The sequence below is a fragment of the Triticum dicoccoides genome, chromosome 7A, assembly GCF_002162155.2.
Source record: "Triticum dicoccoides isolate Atlit2015 ecotype Zavitan chromosome 7A, WEW_v2.0, whole genome shotgun sequence".
Classification (NCBI taxonomy): domain Eukaryota; kingdom Viridiplantae; phylum Streptophyta; class Magnoliopsida; order Poales; family Poaceae; genus Triticum; species Triticum dicoccoides.
Genome location: NC_041392.1, coordinates 342366578 through 342378276, shown reverse-complemented (window position 1 = coordinate 342378276; position 11699 = coordinate 342366578).

Genomic DNA, 11699 nt, shown 5'->3' with positions numbered 1-11699 from the left:
CCTCAGTTCCACCGCACCACTCCCCCTCGTTCCCCACCACAACCGAGCGCCGCCATGGCCTTGCCACCATAGAACTCGCGGCCACCGCAAGCTCCAAGCCCCTCCGACGTGTCCGCTCGCTCTGCCTCCCTCGACTACGCCTCCCCGTGAAGACGCAGGACGCCAGGCACCCTCGAACGCTGCCCAAGCCTCGTCTTCTTCCTCGGATCCCCGGCGCATCTCCAACGAGCGTCGTCGACTCTGCAGCTTCTAAATCCCCCAAGGGCCTTTCGTGTGTGCCACTCGGTGAGCTCTTCCGCCTCCTGCTCCTCCTCGTTAAGCCCCTCATGCACCGTAGCTACGTCGTCGCCATTGCCATGAGCCCGTCGCCGCGGATCGCCTCGCCGTTGTGGCCATGCTCTCCGTCGTGCTCGCCTGAGCACGACATCGTGTTCCTGGTGCTTCCAGGAACGCAACGCGCCCGCTCACGCGCTTATCCGTGGCCGCTAGCCCCTAGCTCGACGAGCGCCCGAGCGTGCTGCTGCGGAGCTCGTCGCCGATGAGTCTCCGGTGACCAAATGGTCACGGGCTCGTGCAGTTGTGCTCGCGCGCGCGCGTAGGCTTCGCCCCGCTCTTCTGTTTGCCCAGTAGCGTGCCGCATCGCCGTTGCTGTTGCTCGCCCGAAACCCCTCGCCGCCGATGAGCTCGATGCGCCCTTCTCTGGCCACCGCAGCTCGCTAGACCACCTCCAACCGACGCGTCGTCGTCTTGCCATTCTAAGGTGCCCGGCCGCGCTCGTTTTGGTGCCCCATAGGCGAAACCCAAAGCTCGCCGGTGTTCGGCCGCTGCTTGTGAGCTCGCCGGAGCTACTCCGGCGGCTCCGCTGAGCTGGCACACCTGGGGCCACCCCTGGGTCACTGCCTGGTAGCCCCGCGGGCCCGGATGGTCCAGTTGACCAGGGTCAACGTGCTGACTGGGCTGGTCCCAGTAGCTGACTAGTGGCCCCCACCCCTTTAAACTAATTAAATTAGTTAATCTAATTAATCTAGGCTAATTAGTCACTGACTATGGGGCTCACAATTAGTTAATCAAAATTAGTTTAAAACAAAGCCTGTTTCAACTCTGGCTCAATGACAGGTGGGTCCCACTGGACCCCTGAGTCAGCTTTGACTCTGGTCAACCGACCAGTTGACCTGCTGACATCACTCTGATGTCATGCATGCATCATCATTCACTGTTTAGGATAATGTTAGAATTAAATAACTAATTAAAATCATAAAATGATTTAAATCTTTAGAAAATCATATCTTTTAATCCGTAACTCGGATGAAAATACTTTATACATGAAAGTTGCTCAGAACGACGAGACGAACCAGGGTACGCAGCTCGTTCGTCCGCCACGCATCCCTAGCATACCAAACTCGCAACTTTCCCCCTCCGTCTCCTCTGCCGAAAACGCGAAACACTGGGGATACTTTCCCGGATGTTTTCCCTCTTCGCCGGTATCACCTCATACTGCGTTAGGGCACCCCTAGCATCATGCTTTGTCATGTCATGCATCGTCATGCATTTGTTTGCATTATATTTATTGTTTCTTCCCCCTCTTCTCTTGCTAGACACTGAGACAGACGTCGCTGCTACCCAGTACGACTACGGTGTTGACGACCCCACTCTCTTGCCAGAGCAACCAGGCAAGCCCTCCCCCCCTTGATCACCAAATATCGCCTACTCTCCTCTATACTGCTTGCATTAGAGTAGTGTAGCATGTTACTGCTTTCCGTTAATCCTATCCTGATGCATAGCCTGTCCTTGCTACTATTGTTGTTACCTTTACCTGCAATCCTAATGCTTAGTATAGGATGCTAGTTTACCATCAGTGGCCCTACATTCTTGTCTGTCTGCCATGCTATACTATCGGGCCGTGATCACTCGAGAGTTGATCACGGGTATATACTTATATACATAATATATGATACTTGTGGTGACTAAAGATGGGTCGGCTCGTAGGAGTACCCGCGAGTGATTCACGGATTGGGTCCGAAAGGACGTTTGTCCCGACGACCCTCTGAGTGGATCTTTGTGGCGAAGCGACAGGGCAGGTTGAGACCACCTAGGAGAGAGGTGGGCCTGGCCCTCGTCGGCATTCGCGGTTATTTCAAGATCACACATTTAACGAGATCTTGGTATTTGATCTGAGTCTGGCTACTGGCCTATATGCACTAACCATCTATGCGGGGACAGTTATGGGCACTCGACGTCATGGTATCAGCCGAAGCCTTCGTGACGTCAGTGACTGTGCGGCGCGCGTCGGGTTGGACTGGAACACCTACTCTTATATAAGGGAGGCTAGGTCTGCTCACTGGCCGCGTACGCAACGTGCAGGTGTGCAATGGGCGATGGGCCCAGACCCCTGTGCCATAGGATTTAGACTGGCGTGCTGACCTCTCTGTTGTGCCTAGGTAGGGCTGCGACGTGTTGATCTTCTGAGGCTGGGCATGACCCAGGAAAGTGTGTCCGGCCAAATGGGATCGAGCGTGTTGGGTTATGTGGTGCACCCCTGCAGGGAAGTTAATCTATTCGAATAGCCGTGATCTTCGGTAACAGGATGACTTGGAGTTGTACCTTGACCTTATGACAACTAGAGCCGGATACTTAATAAAACACACCCTTCTAAGTGCCAGATACAACCGGTGGTCGCTCTCTCACAGGGCGACGAGGGGAGGATCATCGGTTAGGATTATGCTATGCGATGCTACTTGGTGAACTTACCATCTACTCTCTTCTCCTGCTGCAAGATGGAGGTTACCAGAATCGTAGTCTTCGATAGGACTAGCTATCCCCCTCTTATTCCGGCTTTTGCAGTTCAGCCCACATATGATAGTCTTATTCCATTTAATACCAATGCATAAATATGTAGTGTATCTCCTTGCTTGCGGGTACTTTGGATGAGTACTCACGGTTGCTTTGCTCCCCCTTTTCCCCCTTCCTATACCCGGTTGTTGCGACCAGACGATGGAGCCCAGGAGCCAGACGCCACCATCGACGATGACTGCTACTACACTGGAGGTGCCTACTACTACGTGCAGCCCGCTGACGGCGACCAGGAGTAGTTTAGGAGGATCCCAGGCAGGAGGCATGTGCCTCTTTCGATCTGTATCCTAGTTTGTGCTAGCCTTCTTAAGGCAAACTTGTTTAACTTATGTCTGTACTCAGATATTGTTGCTTCCGTTGACTCGTCTATGATCGAGCTCTTGTATTCGAGCCCTCGATGCCCCTGGCTTGTAATATGATGCTTGTATGACTTATTTTATTTGTAGAGTTGTGTTGTGATATCTTCCCTTGAGTCCCTGATCTTGACCGTACACGTTTGCGTGTATGATTAGTGTACGATTGAATCGGGGGCGTCACAAGTTGGTATCAAAGCCGACTGCCTGTAGGAACCCCCCTTCCACACTCCTTGGCCGAAGTCGAGTCTAGACATTACAAATTTTTTTACTAACATGGCTGTGTGCCTTACGGGCCCACATCGCCATCTGGGTGGTATTAGGATCTTTTACTCCTCGATCCTTACTCTGGGACTCTGAACTCTCTCCTACTCGGGTTAAACGATTTTACTAACTCTAACATTAGGATCCCGTGACCACGTTCACCCCTAAGTTGGATAAGACCTAGTTATTCTTTAGAGTAGTATTTGAACATTATCCACATTGTCATTTGACTCCTGTGAAAACATCTTTGTTTTCAGATGGAACCCACGAGGCAGGTCGTGCGCCACACGACGGCCATTGGTGCCTCAGGATCACCTACTGTGTTGGTTGAGATCATGACCTATCTGGGTTATCGCTGGCACCCTGAGTACACCGTCTATGAGGAGTATCAGGACTTCAACTAGGAGCAGTACCGTGCCATCGTCCACCTCTACTCTCGGGAGTATGACTCCACTACTGTGCTGCACACTGCTCATGGTGTTGGAGTGACTATCGATATGGCGGTCCACGATGCTGCTTATGCTGCTCTGACACGTCTTCGTGGAGAGTATCAGGAGTTGGACACCTCCCCCTTTTGGCACATTGCTATCGCATCCGATGTTGGTGCGGAGGGATACTACACTGCGGCCTACTCCACTATCACCCGAGAGCCCTTCTACCATCAGAACCTGGTTCTACATGCTGATGGGCTGGATAGAGCTAACCGAGCTCTTCGCCACGAGTTGTACACCACCCGTCAGCACCTGTATCATGCTCTGACGCTGTTGCACCCCTCTGTCCGATCTGGTGATCTGCCGCGTTCTGTGATCTACCCAGCCAGGACCGTGATGCCCCAGGGCGTCGGTTGGCCAGATGTGGGAGGCTACTCTCCCGTGCTTGGTCCTCTCCTACCACCTGTGCATTGGGTTCTGCACCAGAGTATCCGCGGACCCCAGGCTACTTGCGTGGAGGTCTTCCCTTCGCATCACTACCAGCTGTCGGGCTACACCTACCTCCGCAGTACCGCGTGGGACTAATGTAGACTTGCTTGTTAGTGTTAGATGCATTCGCCGCGAGCCTGTGTGCCGCCAATGATGTCTTAGTCTATGTACTGAACTTTGTGTACCGAACTCTATGCATGATCTCTTTTGTAAGATATGCCGACTACTATGTAGTATCTATCGTGCTGCTTTCGTTGTGCATGTTTCGTCATGAATGATTCTTGTCTTTGCAAATTTCTCAATGCTGAACTACCCCTATTATATATTAGCAGGATGGTTAGACCAGGTGGTCGTGGTCGTGGTGGCAACGCCCCACCACCGCCTGAGTACATGGCTGGGATGATGCAACAGTTTGAGCTGAATCGTCAGTTCATGGAGAATATTATGGCTCAGTTTCCTCGCCCCAATATGAACCAGCAGCAAACCCAAGTGACTCTGCAGGATTTCATGCGCCTCAACCCAACCGTGTACTGCAGCTCAACTCAGCCTCTGGATGTTGATGACTGGCTCTGTGACATCACCTATGAGATGGAGTCTGCTGATGTAGCCCCTGCCAGCTACGTCACCTTTGCTTCTTTCTTCCTGAAAGGACCCGCAGCTCAATGGTGGGACAGCCACAGGCGTACTTTGCCAGTTGGAACAATCATCACCTGGCCAGACTTCCAAGCTGCTTTCCATGCTCGCTTCATTCCTCAGGGAGTCATGGACCGTAAGAAGCGCGAGTTCCGCAGCCTCACCCAAGGCAACAAAACTGTGGAAGCTTATCAGCGGGAGTTTCTGGACTTGTCCTGCTATGCTGAAGAAGACATTGCAACTGATGCACGCAGACAGGAGAAGTTCCGTGATGGCCTTCAAGCTGATATCAAGCTCGCACTTCTAGTGCACGACTTTGCTGATTTCGCCACCCTGGTGAATAAGGCCATCAATGTCGAAACTGGTCTGCAGGAATACCAGAGCTCTCATAGGCGCAACTGTGACACGGGCTCATCTTCGGGCCCGTCTTCGCAGAAGCGTAGGATATGGATTCCCAATAGCATGTATCAGCCAACTGCACCTGCTCCAAGGCAATCATATGCTGCACCGCGTCTGCCTCCCCCACCAACTAGGCAGCCAAGACTTCCAGCTCCACCACCACAAGCTCCTGTTCCCACTCCCAATAATGGTCTGTGCTTCAGGTGTGGTCAACCAGGACACCGTGCTAGGGAATGCAACCAGAACCAGAATCAACTGGCCCTCCCTGCAGTTGGCCGTGGAAACAACCAGCCTCGCAACAACAATGCCAGGTCTTATGGTCGTGTTCATGCCAACCACGTTGATCTTAATGAAGCTCAAGACCAGCCTGCTACCGTGATGGGTACACTCCTCGTAAATTCAGTACCTGCATCTGTTTTATTCGATTCAGAAGCATCGCATTCATTCATGTCAGAAGATTTTGCATACAAGCATGACGTTAAATGTGAGGAGATGAACACTTCAGTATTGGTAAAAAAACCCGTGGGACAATGTCAAACCTCGCTGGTTGGCATCGACGTCCCCGTGGAAATCGAAGGGCTGGAATTCTATGCCTCTCCCATTATCCTGAAGTCGTCTAACATCGACCTCATCCTGTGGATGGATTGGTTGAAAGCGCATACTGCTTCTATAGTTTGCGCCACTAAGGTCGTCCATCTGCTACACCCTTCTGATGAAATAATTGCTTACCAAGCTCATATAGTTCAGAACACCGAGGCACGGCTTTATGCCTTGAATGCGTTGAACGCTGCACCACTCGAGGGCATTGAAAACATTCCCGTTGTTCATGAATTCCAAGACGTCTTCCCAGAAGAACTTCCCGGGATTCCCCCTGCTAGAGCTGTCGAATTCATCGTCGACTTGAAACCCGACACCACCCCTATAGCCAAATGACCCTACAAGATGCCGCCACATGAACTCATTGAGCTTAAGGAGGAAATCGACAAATCTCTTGTCAAAGGTTTCATTCACCCAAGTTGCACTCCTTGGGGAGCACCTTCTCTCTTTGTTAAAAAGAAGGATGGGATAAACCAATTAGTCCAAGACTACCGTCCTATAAACCAAGCTACCATTCAGAATAAATACCCTCTTCCTCGGATCAATGATCTTTATGATCAATTGGCTGGTTCATCAGTGTTCTCCAAACTCGACTTGAGGTTGGGTTACCACCAGATCCGTGCTCGAGAAAAGGACATCCCGAAAACCGCCTTCGTGACCTGGTATGGATCATACGAGTACACCATCATGTCATTCGGCTTAACGAATGCTCCCGCCACCTTCTCTCATCTGATGAACTATATATTCATGGATTACCTCGACAGGTTCGTCGTGGTTTATCTGGATGATATCCTTGTATTTTCCAAGAACAAAGAAGAACATGCTGAACATCTTCGTCTTGTGCTTGAAAAGCTACGAGAGCATCAACTGTATGCTAAGTATTCCAAGTGTGAATTCTGGCTCCCCGAAGTAACCTATATTGGGCATGTCATCTCCAAGGATCGTATTGCCGTCAACCCTGAACGAGTTCAGGCTATTCTCGATTGGACTCCTCCGAAGAACGTCAAGCAAGTCCGAAGTTTTCTCGGTCTCGCCAGCTATTGCCATTGATTCGTCGAGAACTTCTCCAAGATTGCCAGGCCTCTGACTAATCTGTTGCATAAGGGTGTCAAGTTCGACTGGACATACAAGTGTCAGGAAAGTTTCCAGGCACTCAAAGACAAGTTGACTTCTGCCCCAGTGCTTGCTCCACCTGATACTAAGAAGGACTTCATCATTTACTACGACGCTTCCCGTCAAGGATTAGGCTGTGTCCTAATGCAAGAGCGCAGAGTGATTGCTTATGCCTCTCGTCAACTGCGCCCTCACAAAGAAAACTACCCAGTTCACGACCTCGAGCTTGATGTTGTCATTCATGCACTAAAGAAGTGGCGACATTACCTTCTCGGTAATCGTTGCGAAATATTCACCGACCACCAAAGTCTGAAGTATCTGTTTACTCAGCCAGATCTGAACCTCCAAAAGCAAAGATGGATGGAGACTATTGCAGACTTTGACGTGGGTATATCATATACCCCCGGCAAGGCTAATGTAATGGCTGATGCCTTGAGCCGCAAATCTTACTGCAATCACCTCCAGGTTCACAAACTTGACTTGAGGTTGGGTTACCACCAGATCCGTGTTCGAGAAGAGGACATCCCAAAAACCGCCTTCGTGACCTGGTATGGATCATACGAGTACACCGGCATGTCATTCGGCTTAACAAATGCTCCCGCCACCTTCTCTTGTCTGATGGACTATATATTCATGGATTACCTCGACAAGTTCGTCGTGGTTTATCAGGATGATATCCTTGTATTTTCCAAGAACAAAGAAGAACATGCTGAACATCTTCGTCTTGTGCTGGAAAAGCTACGAGAGCATCAACTGTATGCTAAGTATTCCAAGTGTGAATTTTGGCTCCCAGAAGTAACCTATATTGGGCATGTCATCTCCAAGGATCGTATTGCCGTCAACCCTGAACGAGTTCAGGCTATTCTCGATTGGACTCCTCCGAAGAACGTCAAGCAAGTCTGAAGTTTTCTCGGTCTTGCCAGCTATTGCCGTCGATTCATCGAGAACTTCTCCAAGATTGCCAGGCCTCTGACTAATCTGTTGCATAAGGGTGTCAAGTTCGACTGGACAGACAAGTGTCAGGAAAGTTTCCAGGCACTCAAAGACAAGTTGACTTCTGCCCCAGTGCTTGCTCCACCTGATACTAAGAAGGACTTCGTCATTTACTACGACGCTTCCCGTCAAGGATTAGGCTGTGTCCTAATGCAAGAGCGCAGAGTGATTGCTTATGCCTCTCGTCAACTGCGCCCTCACAAAGAAAACTACCCAGTTCACGACCTCGAGCTTGCTGCTGTCATTCATGCACTGAAGGAGTGGCGACATTACCTTCTCGGTAATCGTTGCGAAATCTTCACCGACCACCAAAGTCTGAAGTATCTGTTTACTCAGCCAGATCTGAACCTCCGTCAGCAAAGATGGATGGAGACTGTTGCAGACTTTGACGTGGGTATATCATATAACCCCGGCAAGGCTAATGTAATGGCTGATGCCTTGAGCCGCAAGTCTTACTGCAATCACCTCCAGGTTCACAAACTCGACTTGAGGTTGGGTTACCACCAGATCCGTGTTCGAGAAGAGGACATCCAAAAAACCGCCTTTGTGACCCAGTATGGATCATACGAGTACACAGCCATGTCATTCGGCTTAACAAATGCTCCCGCCACCTTCTCTCGTCTGATGAACTATATATTCATGGATTACCTCGACAAGTTCATCGTGGTTTATCTGGATGATATCCTTGTATTTTCCAAGAACAAAGAAGAACATGCTGAACATCTTCGTCTTGTGCTGGAAAAGCTATGAGAGCATCAACTGTATGCTAAGTATTCCAAGTGTGGATTCTGGCTCCCCGAAGTAACCTATATTGGGCATGTCATCTCCAAGGATGGTATTGCCGTCAACCCTGAACGAGTTCAGGCTATTCTCGATTGGACTCCTCCGAAGAACGTTAAGGAAGTCTGAAGTTTTCTCGGTCTCGCCAGCTATTGCCGTCGATTCGTTGAGAACTTCTCCAAGATTGCCAGGCCTCTGACTAATCTGTTGCATAAGGGTGTCAAGTTTGACTGGACAGACAAGTGTCAAGAAAGTTTCCAGGCACTCAAAGACAAGTTGACTTCTGCCCCAGTGCTTGCTCCACCTGATACTAAGAAGGACTTCGTCATTTACTGCGAGGCTTCCCGTCAAGGATTAGGCTGTGTCCTAATGCAAGAGCGCAGAGTGATTGCTTATGCCTCTCGTCAACTGCGCCCTCACAAAGAAAACTACCCAGTTCACGACCTCGAGCTTGCTGCTGTCATTCATGCACTGAAGGAGTGGCGACATTACCTTCTCGGTAATTGTTGCGAAATCTTCACCGACCACCAAAGTCTGAAGTATCTGTTTACTCAGCCAGATCTGAACCTCCATCAGCAAAGATGGATGGAGACTGTTGCAGACTTTGACGTGGGTATATCCTATACCCCCGGCAAGGCTAATGTAATGGCTGATGCCTTGAGCCGCATGTCTTACTGCAATCACCTCCAGGTTCACAAATTTCAGCCCTCGCTTGTCGAAGAATATAGAAAGCTGAACCTTCATATTGTTCCTCCTGGAGCACTCGCCCCCCCTCCCCCAGAGTTTCAGAAGATGAATCTTTGTGTTGTTACTAAGGGTTCTCTAAATACCCTGGTTGTCGTACCATATCTCGTAGCTGGTATAAAGACAATTCAAGGTTATGACTTTGAAGTCCATAAGATTAAACGTCATCTAGCAGAAGGAAAGCCCTCCTTCTTCTCTATCGCCGATGATGGCGCCTTGTACTTCAAAGGCCGCCTAGTGGTACCACGTTCGAGGAAAAACCTGGATCAGACTAAAGAGGTTATGAAAGAAGCTCATGATACGCCTTTGTCTATTCATCCTGGTAGTACAAAGATGTACCAAGACATCCGTCAAAGATTTTGGTGGTCTAATATGAAGCAGGATATTGCTCGTTATGTTGCTGAGTGTGACGTTTGTCGCCGTATCAAAGCAGAGCATCAAAGGCCTGCTAGAACTCTGCAACCTATCTCTATTCCTGAATGGAAATGGGACCATGTTGAAATGGACTTCGTCACTGGATTTCCCAAATCGCAGAAAGGTAATGATGCTATTCTTGTCGTCATTGACCGGCTTTCTAAAGTTGCACATTTTCTGGCGGTCAAAGAGACAATCACTGCTAGTCAGCTTGCTACTCTCTACATGGCCAGAATTGTTTCACTTCACGGTATTCCACTGGTTATCAGTTCAGACCGTGGCAGTTTATTCACTTCAAGATTTTGGGCAAGTTTCCAAGAAGCTATGGGAACTCATCTGTCATTCAGTACGGCGTTCCATCCTCAGTCGCAAGGACAGGTTGAACATGTCAACCAAGTTCTCGAAGACATGCTTCGAGCTTGTGTAATTTCATTCGGCAAGAAATGGGAGGAATCTCTTCCATATGACGAGTTCTCTTATAATAATAGCTATCAAGCTAGTCTGAAGATGTCCCCCTTCGAAGTGCTATATGGACGAAAGTGTCGAACCCCTCTGAACTGGTCAGAAACTGGGGAACGTCCACTCTTCGGTCTGGATATTATCCAACAGGCCAAAGAGCAAGTCCGCATTATTCACGAGAATATCTCAAGACTGCTCAGTCACGTCAAAAGAGTAATTATGACCGTCCTCATAAAGACATGGTCTATCAACCTGGCAAGAAGGCTTATCTTCGAGTTACACCAATGAAGGGTGCTCACCGCTTCGGGATCAAGGGCAAGCTAGCTCCTCGCTATATTGGCCCATTCACTATACTCGAAAGGCGTGGAAAACTGGCATATCAACTGGAGCTTCCGCCGAACCTTTCCCAGGTTCACGATGTGTTCCACGTGTCACAACTCCATCATTGCTTCAAGGATCCAATCCGAGCAGTGGATCATGAAGTGCTCGAATTGCAACAGGACCTCTCCTATAAAGAGCATCTGGTCTGCATTCTTGACCAAGCTGAATGCCGCACATGTCAGAAGGCGATCAAGTTCCTCAAAGTCCAGTGGTCGAATCACTCTAAAGACGAAGCCACTTGGGAACGCGAGGACCGCATGCGTGATGAATACCCCGCACTATTTCCTTCTACCTCCTAAAATCTCGGGACGAGATTTCTTGTAATGGAGGCGATTTGTAACGCCCGGATAATTAGGCTACAGTAAAACTCTCCTAATGATGCCATGTCATCTGTGATTACTGTTGCTAAACTTTCGTTAGTTCAAGCCGATTCAAAAATCAATTCACAAAAATGGCAAACAACAAAAGTTACTAAAAGTTGAAACAAAAATGTTCGGTCAATGCCAAATATTACACTGGTAATTATGGTGAAGTAAACACATTTTTAGAAAATGCATAAATACTTTAAAATGAAATAAAACAGAAAATAAAATAAATAAAAAGAACAGGTGAAAATAAAACAAAAGGAAACGAGAAGCCCCCTGGACCAGACGGCCCAGCTCGCAGCCAGGCCGGCCCACCTGGCCATCCGGCCGGCCTGGCCCACCTCGCTCGGTCGCTCCCTCCCCTTCCCTGTTCCCCCGACCAGGGTCAGAATAGGGCACGTCCCCGCCGCACCCCCTCGCCGGTGACGGGAGAG